Here is an 18,525-nt window from a genome sequence, read left to right on the forward strand (position 1 = left end):
CTTAAATGAAGCTAAATTATTGATTCCAGCTGAAACTGTTTAGACCTTTAAGTGGAGAGGGAGAAGTAAGGTGTCTTAATTAGGTTTAGATATAACTCCTTTAATAAGTGACTTACTTAAATAATATTTCATTAGGGTAACACTGTGTACGCAAATACAGAACGTGTCTAGTGACGCTAATTATATACTGGTTACATAAAACGCTTCTCATCTTGTGAGCTCCCCAACAGTTCGCATGCGGTACTGCAGATAGTAGACATTTCAAACAGAAATTCACATGCTGCAAGTCATGACAACAAAATGGCTGACCTTCACGAGAACAAAGCCTCTTAATATAATGATCGCAATTTTCTATTTGCTATTCAAAAAATGAAAATATGTTTACATCTGAATCAATTTAAAATACATTATTTATTTTGACAACATATCAAATGTACTGGGTGTGTGCACTATGTGCATTTTAAAATCTTGTTTTTTTTTTAAACCTTAGTTACTTCTGTTTGGTTAAAAAAAAATGATCTGAAAAACAATATATAAGCCTGCATATGGGCAGACAAAAATCCTCCCACGGGTCAAAGCTCCCATCCCCCCCTAAAGTCTCCCTCCCCCCTCCGTCACGGTATTCATCCCCGTTAATATTTAGGAGCTGTTCCACCAAACAAAGAGCATAAGTAAAAATATAAGAGCTATTTAAGCTCTCATGGTGTTCTGTTATTTTAAAGGTTCCCAAATATGAACCAATATTTCCTGCACTGCTATTTAGCAATGCAACGGCTGCATAATAAACAGTGCGAAACATACAGCATGACCAGTACTCGGTTCTGAGTCGGTTCTTTTTTAAAACCGAACCAAAATATGCAGAACAACCCGATTTGCGTACGAATGACTCTCTTGAACCTGTTCTGAATCAAAAACACGTATGGATCAATCGGAGCGGTAACTCACTGAGGTAACTCAACCCACACAATTATGTTCGGTCCGATTCCTAATGAACCACTATTAGTAGCTACACATTAAATCAGTATACTTGTTGTTCATATGACAACGCTTATTATGAGCTTTGGTGTATCGTGGCAACTCACATTTATATTTAGAAAGGTGGTGCTATGTAGCAGTTCAGAAAGGATTTAAAACTGAGGACATGGATGTGAGAGTTTGTGTGAATGATGAAAACAAACTCGAGCTTGGTTGTTGAAAGACTCTGTAACGGTAGGCACATGCTATATGAGTAATTACAAAAATACAGCTAAATAATTAACTGATTATCATTAATACACTATACTAAACTCAGAAATATTCAACTGAGGAATGAGAACACGGTTGAACTGAGTCTGACTGTAATCTGTGATCTGCTGATGGACTTTAGAAACGACGTCAAATTTATTAACGGACATTTTGAGTCAACATTGTAAAAACGCTTTTCTGAAAACTGTTCCTACTGGTAGGAGGTGCTTAATTTTCGATTCTCCTGCTGTCCCGCGAAACGCGTGTCTCCTCCCCCTGTTGTTGTACCGTTGGAGAGGAGAAGAGAGCGCGAATCACCAAGCAAACTACACTGTAGAGTTGCTGTCGCTCCCACTGTAGCCTACAGTCAGTCACCTTGTGCAGTTTTCTGTATGACTGTATGTGATTCCGTTGCGTGACGATAAAGACGTTACCAACAGAATCCGCGTTTGCTGATGTGCTGTTTTTAAACTTATACAATACGAAACAGCGACCGTCGTAGTAACGAATTTTTGGAGATACCGGTTGTAAGACATTCCGACTCATCAAAACATTGGGTGAGTTTTCACACTTACTTAGGAAAAAAACGATTGTTTGTCTAAATAATATTTGTAACTTTAATACATTTTATTGTAATGAATGTATTGTTTATATACATTTTGTTATGCTGAATTTGGCATGTTTATATTTAGAATGTAATGCGGTGTACCTGTCACATAATTGAACATCAGGTGCAAACTCATTTACAAACTTTATCTAAAGAAATGAATTACACTATCTATGCTATTTATGTTGAATTTATGTAAGGTGAAATTTAACTTGAGTATACTTTTTTTGGGTTTGGTTTTCCAAAATGATAACTACAATGTAATTTCTATCAGACCTAGAAAAAATCACTTATATTTACAAATGTACAAAAATAAATAAATAATACATAAACATATAATGATTTAAAAAAAAAAGTCTACAGATGTATATATATATATATATATATATATATATATATATATATACACATTATTTATTTATTTATGTTGGCTAGCTGATATTGGTGTGAATGTAGCATTGTTTGCAAAAGTTTTGTCACTGATGTAGAATGTACTAATTGTGTCAGCCATGATTTATTTATTCCATTAGCGGACATGTCCAATGACACTGCTGACAAAATTCAGTATTATTTCTATGATCATGTGATCTCAAGATGTTGGGACCCATTAAATTAAAACATCTGTAATTAGTCTATGGAAACTTTTTTTTTTTTCCAAAGTCTTCATTTATGTGTAAACACTATAATTATATATATATAACATTACTATTTCTTTCTTTATGCTGAAAATTTTTAATGGGGGGATAACTTACTGAGACTGAGAAATACCTGTAAAATACCAGCAAAATTAATTACCTGTGAAAATTACCCGTAATTAAAACTGTAGAATTTTTGTGCCACTAGTACTGTCACAAAAAAGAAAAAGTAGAAAAAAAGGATTAAAAAATTGTTTTCAAACAGGTTTCCCTCAACACTCCCTCACGACTGCTATTGGTCAGTAAACAGACAGCCACACCCCACACTTACGTCATTGGTTGAGCCAGTGTTGCTACGTCAGGCTGGTTGGTATTCTCAAAACAGGGCGTTTTTTGTAGCACCAGAGTGTTTAAGAAACTAATTCTTTTTGTAGTGCCACCTATAAGAAACCAATACTATTTTAAATGAAAAGTATGTAATGAAATGTATGTTCTTTCAAAAAATCCTAAAATGTCACCTTTCTTCGGTGGTTGGAGCAGGACTACTTTTTGTCTAAACAGTTCAGAAATTAGCATTATTTTTGCAATTCCATTCGGTTCTGATTGTGGTGCAGAAATGACACACTTCATCTTTAAAGATTCAAGCAATCAGGCCTCCTTCAAGGACTGAATTGAGGATCCACTATAAACAAGTGAGCAATATGTCTTGCATTTTTCCAAGTACTGCATTTCATCATTATTTTATTTTGCTTGTGGTCATTAAGCCTAAATATAATATTAATAGCAAGTTGCATGTTGCATATCACTAAAGAAAAGCTCAAACAGAATAGGACGATGCTAGCAATGACATGGGCGTTGGTCTGATGATCAGGAAATGAATGAACTGATAAAAATGGGTACCCTGGATGCAGGTCACTTTGAGTTAAAGTGTTTGCCAAATTAGGCCAAAGTCCTTTAGATTCGGTAAATTAGGCCAGAGGCCTTTAAATGGTAATTAGGGAATTGTGTTAATCAAACAACAGTATTGACAAAAAAAAAAAAAGATCATATCACGAAAATGTTCCTTTCTGTACAAAGCAAAATCATATATGCATGAATAGAAGATTTGATTTGTGGTAGGCGATTTTTGCATACTGTACGCACAGCTCTTACATGCACATTGAATTATTGTGCATTAATTAGTTTGCCAAGTCGTTGTTTCACAGCCGAAAAAAAAAAAATTTTATGAGGGGCTTGCTTATAACTTTTGGAGAGAAATTACTCAGACACCAGACAGAGTTGAAAATTTCTAGTGCACGTGTTGACTGCCTATGTTCGCACATGGTGTTTCTTCGAGGACGTGACTCCCGTAAAGAAAACTGACATGCTGCGGCTGGTTTTGGCTTGTGCATTGCTCAAGAACATGGTGCACTGTTGCCCTAAATTTCCTTGAGGTTGATCACCTAAGTAGTAGACTGTGGGATTTGGACTTTGTCCCACTACATCACTTGGCGGGAAACATTCTGTGGACTAGTGAACATCGACATTTGAAGATGAGTAGAATAGTTTGCTGAATCATGTTATCAGGGATTAGACGGCAGTAAAACTATCTAGTTAGACTGGAACAGATCCATTATAAGAGATCATAGAAAAATCTTTGCTAACAACTGTTGATGTTTATCAGTTCTCCTCAGATAGTCCAGGCCTAGAGAGCGTGTTCACTTGAGTTCAGAACCCTGTGGAGCAACATCGAGATATAGTTGGAACAGTTAAGTTGAGCTGTTGATTCACCACCAGAGAGTACGACTGAATTATGGACAGCTATTGGAAATGCTTAATCTTTAATATCTATAACATGTTTGGCGCAGCATGTGGACGTCGTGTGCCACCAAGCTGAAGTGTCCTACTTCTCTTGTCTGTCTACTTGTTCCACAGCTTTTGTTTTTTAATAGTATAGCAATGCATTATTTTTCTGTTGTCTGGGGAAAAAGTCAGTTCTTACAATACATTATTAAACTATGTGCGTTTTTTTTAGTTCCACCCCTACAGATCTCATAAATGGTACAGCCCTTTCTGTCAGTAATTTTCCACTCACCCATTGACATTCACTAGGGGGGAGGGGAATTACTGTGTTAGTCTTGAGTCGCATGGTAGCTGTGCTGTTGCGCTATGAACTTTCTGGTATAATTTTACTTCTATGCTGTGTGACAGTCATACACATTTGTTGACAGATGTCAGGTCTGAGTGTACTTGATTAAAGTTAATTACAGATGCAAACTGTGCAGTGGCAAGTACAACGTGTTTAACTTGTGGTTCCATGAGTACATGGTTCTGTCCTCCCTTCCCTTTTAAGCCCTGTTAATAGCTACTGTTTTATCACAGGTCCTGGTTATGCTGTAATTTATATAAAAAAAAGAGAAATATATTAAAATATGTTATTTCTTAATTTTTTGTTTTTTTTACATCCATATGTTTTTATAGCATAAATAATGACTTGAAAGCACAAACTTTAATCTCAAATAAAAATACGCCTCTTCTAACATGTATTCTTACGAAAACAAACTCAAAAATTGAAAAATGAAAGGAAGGAGTAAGAGAGCTGATCACATCCTGAGTGAAGAAACTAGGACAGAACTGGCTAAAACCGGTTTACTTCCTGATTACACAGTGGCACTGTGAACAACAGCTGTGTCGCTAGTTATCAGTGACACATAAATCTTGTTACTGTTTCTGTAAGAGTCAAACTGTAAACTATTATTACAAACTATTTTGTGCGTTAAGCGATTTTTAAATTTGGGATGATTCATGATTCTTAATACTGTTGTTGACTATTAATAATTTAAAAAAGGTTTTAGTTTAAAGATTGGTCTTTACTCTCCACAAAATGTGAATCTTTCAAGATATCTCAAAATTCCAACATCGCAGTAAATGCTTAGCAAAACAATATGAAAAGAGATGGAAGGCAATGGAAGAAGTGCTTCTCATATTCTGAGTGTAGAGAATAGGACAGAACTGGCTGAAACCGGTTGTGGTAGCACAGCTTTACTTCCTGAATGCACAGCGGCACTGTGAACAACAAACATTTCAGGTCACTAGCTATTAGTTAGTTAGCGTAAATTTGTAACAATACAGCTATTTCGTGCATTAGGTGATTTCTCGATTCTTAATGCTGTTTGTTAATTTAAGCAGTTGTTTTAGGTTTTAAAGGTTAATAGCAGAACATGGATTTTGAATGAGTAAAAATAAATTGCAAATTGATATTTTGATTTTTTCAGTAAGTTTGCCTTCTAAAAGGTCTCAGGCTAGCTGAAAATACATAGTATGGGTCAGGGTGAATTTAGAGTTAGGATATTAAGTAAAGATCATGTTTCATGAAGATAGTTTGTACATTTCCTGCCCTAAATATATCAAAACTTAATTTTTGATTAGTAATATGCATTCTTAAGAACTTCACTTGGACAAGTTAAAAGGCGATTTTCTCAACATTTTGATTTTTTTCCACCCTCAGATTCCAGATTTTCATATAGTTGTATGTCAGCCAAATATTGTCCTATCCTAACAAACCATATATTAATGATAAGCTTATTTATTCCAAAAAACTGACCTTTATGACTGGTTTTGTGGTTCAGGGTCACATTTGTATCTTTATACAGACTGATGGTATTACGATTGTGTTATATGATCAAGGTTGTTTATCCATGTTGTAGATCAGGGTGAATTTAGAGGGCCACAAATGAAAATTTTGTCATCATTTAGGCCAGCTCATTTCTAAATTGTATCACAAGAGGGTGAGTAAATGACGGCAGCAGATTCCTTTTTGGATGGACTACATTATTTAATTCCACTTGATAAGAAAAATACACATAAAGCATCATTATCTCTGTGTATTGCTCATACAATAGTACTGCTAATAGTAGTTGGCTCAACACCAAATACTGGCTTCAGTATGATAACCCGCCACTGGTATCTCAATATAAATCGATAACTTGATACGAACAGGCAGTAGGTAGGCCATGGAATATGCATGATAGATTTGCGTGTTATATAACAGGAACATTTGCTTAACTAATAATTCAAATACACAAAGTATCAATCATGTAAAGGCAGATTCAGAGAAAGCCATATAAAATATGAGCAGTTGTGTTTCTAAATATATTCTAGAATAAAAAAAAACATAACGGAGCAGGAAAATAACTGTAATTAATTCACGTTGCTCACATGGATGGACACCGATTATAATAATGGGACAAAAAGCATAACTTTTTTTATTTAACGCGTGCCCCTTTTGTCAGTTTTACATGCTTGACACCTGTTGCAAGCATGTGCATGTAATCTGATATGGCCTTTGTAACATACAGGCCATTGTGTTCACAAAAATCTGTAGTCAATGCATATTTTCAGAGTGAAAAAGCGAGGAAGTCTATAGTGCTAAGAAAGATTACTGACAAAATTACCAATGGTTAGACAACACCTAAAATCTCCTGCGAAGCACATGGTACAGCCCTGTTCCTGCCACCCCTCCCCCATGCTTATATATATATCAGGTGGTGGCTCATGTTTGCCTTCCCCTGACTTCCTTAAATAAAATGGCTTATATATAAATATTACATATGTTTAAATCATTAGTATTTAAAAATTTCAACTGGATTTAGACAAAATTGGTTCAAAATGCTGGAGCTTTTGTTCTCATTGCCCATGAGGTATAGACACTCCCCTATGCACAGCTGCATAATGGTATAACCCGTCCTTTCCTTTAGTTCTTCCACTTCATCTCTTTTTCCGCATGAGGGGTGCTGATTACTATTCATGTATTTAACAACCAATGAGGTTTTTGCTAATTATTAGTACCTGAAGATTTTGGGTGGGAACTATATTATTTTCTCTACAAGACTGTTGTTTACAATGGGGTTTTATTTGTTGTGTCCAATCTTATCTGTGCGTATTTTGTTTATGGTTGCTGACCTAATTAAGCCCTTTTGAAGTTTAAAATTAATATATTAATCATACTTAATGTCTCTGTACGGTGCTCGGCTGCTTTCCAAAGCTCATTTTTGTATTTGCATGCCTGTGACCTTGCAGTTTAGCACCATGCTATGCTAGTTATGCCACAGGAACTATGCAGCAGTGTCATGTGTGCATCTCTTCCGTCATTTATATTGAAAGTGTTTGGTGGAACAAATGGTTTGATTCTGGCCATCTGTTTGTCCAACCAATTGTCTAACAACCAATTTAAGATGTTTAATGGTACCTTACAGACTTATTAGCTTGTTCTGGAAACCAGCAGCGTACAATAAAAACGTTACGGATTTTTTAATAGTTTTTTAACAAGAAACTAGGAATAGTGTGAGGGAATTATGCTTGTTCATCTGTGCCTCTGCTTGCACATCTGTAAGTCTGTGTGCGTTTGGTGTAGTTTGTGTGAACTCGCTACACACACGCACACACTGTGGCCCTAAACTGACAATATGAATCCAGCACTCATCTCATAGGGTAAGTGACAAATCCGTCAACTGCGCCATGTGTTATTTTTGCGCCAGCAGTGGCACCAGATGGAATTGCAAAATAACAACAAAACGTCTTTGCCATAGAATTTTACCACCCTTTCTGCCCTACTTCCTGACATTATTTGTGAAAACAAGTAGTCTTGCCCCAAACCTGTCATTTTTTAGATGACTATGTAGAGACTATATATTCTTCGCATAGGACATTGTGTGAATATCAAATCCATGACTAATGTTTAACATCTATGAGTCCAGTTTTCAATATGCACCTTAATTAAATGCAGTATTTCTGTGCTTTGATATTAGCACTAAACCTGTAACCATGATACGTTTTTAACCTCATTTATTGTAGCTGGAATTCATACTTCAATAGCGAGGCTTCTTTTCCTCTCGCATTATGTCCTCTGAGAACAAACATATCAGATTTCAGTTTTCTTTGCCTGCCTTCTGTCTTCATGCTACATCCTAGCTTTAAAATAAACAACTAATCTACATAAACTGGGCTAAATTGTCAGCTTCTCATTTCTCATTCTCATTTCTTCATTAAACCCAAGACTTGACTGTATTTTACAACAACGATCACCTGACTGTACCTTATAAGAACAGGAGAACTTTCCTCAACAATAGCTTTTTCACTTCATGTGTTTTTAAACAACTTTAAGTTACGCATTACATTAGCACTAAACAGACACAGATATTGTATAGAAACTCTCTTCTTAGGCATATAATTTCTTGGCTATTAGTTGTCTGCTCTGCTGGAACTACAGGAGAAGGTAAGGGAGTAGATATTGTTTTTTTATCCTTCCTAATCAATGAAAACTGCAGACTGCTGTTTAATGCTGTTTCCTGCGCCTGGCTTCCTCTGCCGATACAAGTTAGATTTTCTCCCCCTCTAGGTCCATGCAATGGTATCGTCCAGACTCTTCCAGTAATTTTCCGTTGTCTGCTCTGCTGAGTTATTTGGTAGCAAGAGGGTGGAGCTACACTGCAGTGTGACTGTGCTCTAGAACTAATTTCAGCTAGTTTGATATTTTGTGAAGTCTACATTATTTTCAAACAGGTTTCTATTTCAACGCTCTTGCAAAGCATGTCCACATTTGGACACATGTGATTCAAAGACATTTTTAATCAAGCTAATTCAAATAATAATAATAAAAAAACAATATTGTAATTATAATACACAGTAATTATATAGACAGAACTGTTTTTTTATTTAGGTGAATATGAGCGTCTGATAGAAGTATTAATAGTAATACCCCTGCAAAATTAATGGTACAATCCTACCCAGGCCCCTCCCTTACCCATCCCCCAGCCTGCTCAGTTTAGCACTAGATTTTTGATTTAAGGCTAGAGGAAGCTTGCAAGTTTAGCCTCCAAGCAGAAGGTGGTCTGCATTTGATGATAGCAGTGTAAGGTTCCAGTTCTTTGTCATCTTGTGTTTTTGTAAAATTTTGCATCTGTGTTATCATTAGACTCTTTGAGTGGATGTGTGGTTGGTTTCCATTGTAATTTTCTGTGAGTGGCTTGTTTGCAATCTGATAGCAGTAGCGGGAAAGTGCTATCATTTTGAAAACAGTTTTTTTTTTTTTTTGTTGTGTGTCGGGTGTGCTCAGTCCTGATCTTGGAGAACTTGCTTCAAGAAACGTTTACAGAAATTGAAATTACAGAACTTTTTCCTTGCCATCTCATGCCGTCGCTTGACTCGGTTTAAAAAAGGCCACATTGTGATCATTGTCAGGATGTGGGGTTCATTTGAATGTCCCCACCCTTGTGACGTACATAGCTGTCTTGGTTTATTAATAAAGAGAAAGTGCATGAGGTACTCCAAAACCGGAAGGGTTACTATTGTTACTGTATTTTGCGAAGATGTTGGGTAAGGTTCCCAAACAATTTGTTCCTGGTTGTAGAAAAACGATGTCTTTGCATGCCTTTCTAGGGTCCAAACCTTAGGAATAAGTGGCTGATATTATATTGGTAATATTTGCGTGAGTGGGGTTATTTGTATGTTTGGTGCGTTTTACCAGTGATTCACAGGTTCAACTGTGTTGCAGGTAAGTAAACAATTTCATTCTAATGTTTTAATTTGTTAAAGTTTGGTTAAAGAGCAATGTAGCGCTAAACACGCATTATGTGTAGCACTCATGTGCTTATCCTAGAAATGGAAAAACTGGTACCAGAAGTCTGGTATAAACACTTTGCAATTATAGTGCTAAGTAGGGCTGCAACGATTAATCGCAATCGATTTTGAGCGCGATTTTGGCGTAGCTTGTCAGTGATGTACGGCTCTGTGTATTACTTGCCGCTCCAGCTGATGGAGCTTTACTACTAATCAAAGTACCGGCTTCATTGACTAAACGCGCCTCACGACATTGTGCGATTAATCGTTGCAGCCCTAGTGCTAAGCCGGGTGCACACTGTACAACTTTGGGTGTCTTAGAGTTGTGCAAATCCTAAAAGATTCATCTGATCCTAGGCCAAAATCAGCAGTCTTCCATTGCTAGTTTGTCATATTCGCCAACAGCTGATTAATGATCATTGCGATTTTAAATTTTATCTCCTAATGAAATTAGCCCAGTGTCTGAGGTGTTTAGGCATAGTCCTGCAGTGAGGCTATCACCAATATCTTTTGCAGACTCCGTGCTGATTTAGTTCCGTAGCAAGTTTTAAAAAGTTTGCTTGCTTGTGGAAGAGCAACAACCCTTGGGGTTTTCAGTAAATAATATCACCACTTCAATAATCTGATCCTGTCTGACTTGAATGAATCTTTCAAAGGTGCAGTACTCAGTTAATGTATAGAGATTACTCAGCTGTCACTCATCAAACACAAGGAGTTGATTGTGAAGACTGCCTGTGTGGGTTGAAGATAACACCTTACTGAGGCCAAAAACTTACTGTACACGTAAATTCAGATGTGAACGCTTGCGATTCTTGCATTGTTGTGATGTTATCAGAGCTCAGTAATAAAGGCGGCAAGAGTTAGCTACCTTTAAATGACTGTGCCATTGACTGGATCTGTTTTCAGATATGTATTCAGTTAGCTATTAACAGGTCAACTTTAACTTACTTGCTAAGCAAGGTTGTTTTTACACTTATCATGACAGTAATTAACCTCATAGACAAAAAATGGCTGGAAGACGTTTACACCAGGGCTGAAATGATTAATCGGCTTTATCAACAACACTGACAATAAAAAATTGTTCACATATATTTATGTTGTTGAATAGTTTGATTTCATGGGATGTAATGTAAGGGCCTGCAGTTACGTGTCTTGACCAGTGTGGTGCTGTAGTGCTAAAGAGCCTGGCTGCAATTCAATAGAAGGAGACACGCTTATGAGAAGTTACAACAAAGCTTAACTATTAGAGTGTGGGAAGGTTTGACGAAACTACAAACAAAAAATGCTGTCATGCAAGAGTACTCATGCCATGAGTATCATGTCGAGGCCCAGATACTCACGTTGAAGAATTTTATTTATTTTTTGGTTCGGTTGGGGGTAATAAGTTTGATATAAGCAAGCAGCACTTTACTGTTAGCAAACGTCCTGACACTAATGTAATTACGTACTAGGGGTGCGACGATTAATCGTGTGTGGCGATTAATCGTTTGTGTATCGTTTCTGCGACTTATGCGAATACATCGCAATTCTGTCACGCTGCAACAGCTAAAGTCTGTCTACACTGGACGTGACAAAGCAACCGTTGCAAATCTTTTGAACTTTTTGTGAGTACGTCATCAATAGAATGAGGCATCAGTTTACAGTTGGGGATTTGTCGCACTGCGCCGCATCTAGTGTAGTATAGACAGCGTCACTGATTACAATGGGTTCTATAGTGTTTTTTTGTGCTGCTCGTGTCTGGTGTAGACTTGGTGTTGGAAACAGCTGTACTCTGCTTGCATCCAGTTCCTTACACATCACTTGAACCTAAAATAATCATTTATAAAGTTCGAAAAAGTTGAGGCGAATTACAAGAGTGTTCACAGTGGGCTGTGTTTACATTAATCTTGCATCATAAAAGCAGAAGTGCAAGTACATTTAACTACTTGCATTACTCAGCCGAACACACAAGCCTTCTTCGTGAGCATTTGAGTGTGCAGTTAAAAACTAACCTAGAGCGCCATCTGCTGTTTAAAACTAAGCTCAGAATCGATTTCAGAGAGTTGCGTTTTTGAGATTTCTGGATTCCCCCATTCATTTAGATAGGACTCGGTCTTGAATGAGCTGCCTGGAGGCGTTGGAAGTATGGCCGCCGAGTGAACAGACTTTCCTTGAAAGGGACTTTGGCCGTATGCACAATGGCTCCTTTTTGTGAGCATTTAAGTAGGGCTGGGAGTCGATTCTAAAAATGAGGAGTTGGGAATCGAGAGTCGATTTCAAAGGTTGGAATCGATCCCATCAAGGGTAATCGACTCCTCATTTATAGCCGTTTTTAGTTCAACCAAGCTTATCTATGGGCGCCTCTCAAACGTAAGGCAGCATCATGCGAAGGCTGCATATCTCGGCCGCTGCTGAACATTGATTCACGAAAATAAACTGAATGAAAAGAGTCTGTTCTGAGCTCGTTTGAGTTTGAGGATGCAGCCTTGCTCACTAATAGTGATTAGAAGTCTGATTCGTTTCCACAAGAAGGTTCTTTCTGATACATCGTTTTAATGAACCAGTTCAAAAACGATTCAGAAGTTATTTTACGGTGAAGCGGCCTTATATTGTCCACAGTTTTGAGCACTGCTCGACAAAATAGATCATGACGTGATCGAGGGTCTTGATCCTATTTCCATCTTAAAATTAAATGCTGTTTTTTTTTAAACTTTCTATCAGCCAATGATATTCTGAAAGAAAACGCGGAGAGCACAGATCAGTGGCCGAGAGCGCATCTGATTTGACAGATAAACCATGAGCTCTTATATCAGTGTTGTTGTTCTGGTAATTTTGTTTAATTGTACAGTTGTTTATTTTACGCAAAGCATACCGTTGAAGTACACATCATTAAGCTGAACTGTGCCTTGTTTAATTCATGCAATAAATGTATGTTCACACTGCGCTGTGGGCTATGGCTAATTTCATGTGCAGCGCAGACAAAATTACAATTTAAATACAGAAATGTATTTAAGCTTTTCTTAAAATAAAGCTTCATATTATGATAAGGCTAGATAAGACCTCTATATCCTACAAACATGGCGAAATTAGGTTCCTCCACTCTAAAAACAAAACAAAACAAGAATTGAAAACAACAGTGAGGAATCGATTCTTGGAATCAAATCTCAACAATTCCAGAACCAGGAATCGGACTCGATTCCAAAATTTCGGAATCAAAAAGTCCTACGTTTAAGTGCGCAGGTTAAAAACTAGCCTAGAGCGCCATCTGCTGTTTAAAACTAAGCTCCGAATCGATTTCAGAGAGAATCGTGACCCATTCGGAAAATTAAATCGAATCGATTTATCGTCGCACCTTTAATATGTACTGTGCACTTTCCTCTCAATGACAAAATAAACACAACAAACAGTTAGAATTACAACTTCATTTTCTGGTTTAAAGTAGCTCTATATGAATATGTATAAAATATTTTAACGAATTGCAAAAGCTAAATAATCTATCAAATCTTACTGATTAATCAGTGAAATAATCGACGATTAGTCGATTAATCTTTTCAATAGTCATTAGATTGCCTGATGACTGTTAGTTGCAGCCCTAGTTTACCCTAATGTCTGCTTCAGCGCCCCTTGTGGCAACACTGAGAATGTGACACTTTTTATGATTATATTTACTCTTTATTTAGGTGAGCTTTACATTAAATTGCTATGAGAATGTGGCTTTGTGATGCGTGATGAAAAATGAGAGGCAGTTGATCTGTCAAGCTGTTTTCATTTTTAATTAGTGAGCAAGCTTTCAGCAACAACAGTCAGTAGTTCTTTAGAGGATGAAGGTAGTGTTTACTAGGTAAAAAACACTGTTCCCTCTTGAAGTTGTGAGATCCTTAATGGTGGAACAGTATTACAAAATACAAATTTCAAAAAGAAACAATAAGGCCACAGATGACCTTGAGCTGAAGATAAAGAAATGGTAGTGCTAGATTAATTCAGTCTGTAGTCTAAACTAGACAATCTTTAAGATAAGACACTTTGTATGTTTTGTTTCTTCACAGTTAATTCACAGAAATACCACAGTTGCTAGTGTTGGCTTTGATAGCAGCTGAGCTGGTGGCCATTTTGTGTTATTGCAGTGCAAAGTATGAAATGGCAGAATGGGGGAGGGGCTCTTAAAAAGACTAAAGAGTCTGGCTCTCAGTGGTAGCTGCAGTGTGCATGCTTCGCTGCTGTTGTGCCGTGTTTGGTTCTAGTCATTCCATAGGCATTTTAAGCTCTAGTTCATGAAATGTGTTCCATTTCATGCATCTGTTTCACAATTTTGTTGGGTTTCAAAGTAATAACGTTTTATTGCTCAGAAAATGAGAACAATTGACCGTTCTAAAAGTGTAACATTTTATTATTAAATTTTATATGTAGAAGATCAGTTAGTTTATGGATCTTTTACCAGATGTTTTCAAATTCTGCCCGATACATGAGAGCTCTATGACAGCTAATGACTGAACTAGTCTAAACTGGTTTCAGCCAGTTTCTGCCAGTCATGCCTGTGAGTAGCTGGCTGAGCATACAGTAGCATTGAAAAATGCTGTTTTCTTGCACATTGTTCTTGCATCAGATTATTTTTTTTAGATTAAGTATTTAACCAACACCTCTCTCTGTTCTAATATATCTTGGATTTTATTATTGTCATGGATTAGCTCCAAATGCTTCTGCTCCCCTAAAATTTAGAAAATGGTATATTCCACTTCCAGACATGTTTCTTCAGTCTCTGTCAGGACTGGGGTGGGGGTTTGGTCATGTTAGCAGCAGATTTATTCATTTAGTTTTTTAACAGCTATGTCTCTAGGGAATTTTTATTATATGCTGTTTTAGAAATCTATATAGTAATTTTTAAGCTTTTAAGACTCTTGTAAACAAAATGCCAGTTGTTTTTATAATACACTAGCAAACATCCAAGCATTGACATTACATTTATATTTATTCATTTAACAAGTAATTTTATTGAGAGCAGCTTACAAATAAGAATAGCCAAATTAAATTTAAAAAAAAAAAAAAAAGAAGACAAGAATAGTGTAAGGTTACGGCAATAGCTAAAACTAGTACATGGGGAATAGAGAGCATAAATATTGTACTATTATTCTCCATAACCTGAAAAGCATTACAGTTGTTTCTTAATTTAGCAGCAGCTTTAATCTTCTAAAGTGTGTGCAATTTAATTTTACACCCTGATGAAATACAACCTTTTATTAATTGTTCCTCATCATAACTGCAGTATAATAAGTCCATGTTTTATTCAAGCGACAAAGGCGTTCCTAACAACTGACTGAAGTAATAGCTGCTGTTTGTTAACCTTAAATGTAGAAATGATAGAATAACACCTTTTTAATATTTATTCAATCAGCAATGTTTGGTCAGTTCTGTGTAAAATGAGGAGTGTCTATGCATATTTTTTCCTCTGTCATCTCATTCAGTTTAGACTGCAAGCTCATAGCTAGGCAAAAAATAAATAAATAAATTTTGTTGCTGTAGCGTTGTAGGTTCAGCATCGGTGTTGCTAATTAGCAGTGCGGGAAACACTGTGGCTACCTGTTTGTGCAGGGTCAAACATGCATTTGAGCATTCAACCCAAGAAGCAGCCAAAATGCATTACACCCTGAATGTTGCATGAGGAATTGCATTGGTACTATGGAAGCTTGATTCAAAATTTCATATGAATCCTCTTTGGCAATTTTGCATAGTCTGTCCTTCCATCAGACTTAAAACAATGTGTTGTATTCACAGTGTGGTGATTTTATTTATTTATTTTTTTGTAGCATTCCAACGCCCTGGTTGCTAATTGCAGAGATTTTAAATAGCTGTCATGTTCTTTCTTCCATTAAAAGGAAGTTTTGTGTCACCACACCCCTTTTTAAATAATAGTATGATCCGTGCCTGCCCTTCCTACTGTTTTGACTGTGCTCATTCTGCAGCAGTGGGGGAGGGGTGAGTCTTCTCACTTCCATGAGTTTACCCCCACAATTTAAGTACTTATTTCTCTTTTTCATCTTTTACTTAATTAGTGTTTTTAGACTTGGAAACGCAAGAGTTTGTTCAGTTGTGTAAAGGTCCCGCAGTCTATTCTGGTCACTGAGGGACCAGAGGTCGAGGTTTATTGTCTCAATCTGGTTTTGCAGGATACAGTAGGGTTCCCGAGGATATTGTTTATTGTACAGGGCAACGTGTTTTAAAGACATCTTTGTAAACATGGTAGAGTCCAAGATGTGCTCCCCTCCCCCTTCCACGTACTCTTTGTGTGCTCCTCAGGGAAGACATGCTTGAGTTCTCTCACGACTAATCACAAGCTACGCTTGAGAACCGCTGCGTTACTGATTGATTTTCACAATTAATGTATTTTTCGATCAACAAATCACGTGCGCATGTTCGTTACAATTGAGGGGCGTTGATTAGAGGAGTTGCTGATCATTTCTATGCTAATTGGTGAATATGTCAGACCTCTGAGTAAGTAGACCCCAGATGGAAATGACAAGTAGTTGACACCTGATTGGAACTCAGGCAGTTGTAACGTCCAAGTTGGAGTGCCTCCTCCCCGTATAATGGTATGCTCCAAACTCTCCCAGTAATTTTCCATTGTCTGCTCTGCTGAGTTACTTGGCAGCAAGAGGGTGGAGCTACACTAGAGTGTGACTGTGCTCTAGAACTAATTTCAGCTGGTTTGGTATTTTAAGACTTGATTTATATTGGAACAGTTCTCATTTTCAATTCTGTTTCACAGCATGTCCACTGTAAAGTTAATTTATTGAAGGGAAAAAGTGAAACCTGAATGAATAGATTAAATTTTTTTAAAACACTTTTTTATCTTTTCCAGTTATGTGTATGCACTATGCACATAGTGCCATTGTAAAGTGCGAAGTTAGTGTATTTATTGGTAGAAATTAGTACAATTAAATAGCGGAACCCCTGTAAAATCCATGGTACAGCCCTAGCTCTGCCCCTCCCCCACCTCTGCTTAGTTTCACTGCTAGGCTCCTGATCGCACGGAGGCTAGTCACGCTTGCAGATTTCTCCTCCAAGCAGAAGGTGGCCTGCATTTGAGGATAGCAGTGTAAGCTTCCAGCTCTCTGTCTTCCTGTCCATGTTCATGTCTTTGTCTTTTCTTTAGTGTCTTTCTGTAAAAGTATTTTATTTAACAATACAAAATATATGAAATGAACTAAATGTAAATTAACATGGTGAGTGGGGTGTTTACGATTTACTTGGAAGTTTTGCGATTTTTAAAGTGTTCACCAATGATGCATGTTTTGCTATGTTGTGATTTTGCTAGCATGAACTGAAAGCAGTTGATTTTGGCAGTTGTGTTTCAGGTGTACTTAATCTTGCTTTTGGAGATTTTTCCTTTCAGCAGCGGTTGGGCCCAACCCCCCTTAGCACACCTGCTGGCAATTTACAAGATCCTAAGGACCTTGATTAGCTGCCTAGTGTGCTTGTTCAGAGGCCGAAATAAACTCTAGTCTACACAAAGGAGTGTGTGGCATTGAGGGCCCTTGTGTTACACCTTGTCTATACTGAAAGTGGTACAGCTGCACTTCACTTTAAAATATTTGCTAACTATGGATCAATTAGCTGTAAACTCAAAACTAGTTTTTAGTAAAGTAACTATAAAATAAAACAATGATAATCATTAGCTGCATTTCCATTACCCTTTAAATTGAGCAAATTGAAAATACGACTAATACGTAAATTTTGCGAAAACACCCATTTATCGCAAAAATATCGTTTTTACGCTTGCATGAGGTAGTTTTTCAGGCAATTCGAAAAAGGGAATGCGGTGGACTGCGATGGAAACAACTTTTTCAGATTTACAGGTCAACTTGCGTACGGAAGACACATGATCATTCTTTAATATACTTTGACCTTAAAAAAACACCTCATGTGGGCGCTTACACAAGCATTGACTACACCATTATTTACAACGCACAAGTCTGCAGAGCTGATGACGCTCATTTTAGTTTCAGAAGCGGCTCTCTGCACTGCTTCTGTAAAGATAAATGCTTACGTCTCCTACAATTTAAAATTAATGATTAGCGCGGTGGCTTCAACATACATAAACCTATCAACATCTATCGGCATGACTTATCGCAAGAGGAAAAAATGAGTTGCATAACATCAGTTAATGGAAACGGCGTCATTTTGCAAATTTTTTTTAATCGACATTTATAAAACATAGCAAAAATTTTGCGCAAATCAGTAATGGAAAAGCACCTAGTGATACAAAATTTGATTTATTTTAAATGATGGGAGGAAAAAAATACACCTTGTTAGTATTCTTTTAGTATTCACCTTTTACTTCTTGTAAGAGTGGGCGTGGCCATTTGTAAATTGTATGGGTCTGGCTTCTAGTGTTGGGCGATATGCTTAATTTTCATATCGTCCTATCGGCAGCCTGTGAGATCGCCGATACTCGATATTATTGTGCTAATTTATTTAATTATTTAATTG

The sequence above is a fragment of the Labeo rohita genome, chromosome 1 (assembly GCF_022985175.1).
Source record: "Labeo rohita strain BAU-BD-2019 chromosome 1, IGBB_LRoh.1.0, whole genome shotgun sequence".
NCBI classification, from domain to species: Eukaryota; Metazoa; Chordata; class Actinopteri; order Cypriniformes; family Cyprinidae; genus Labeo; species Labeo rohita.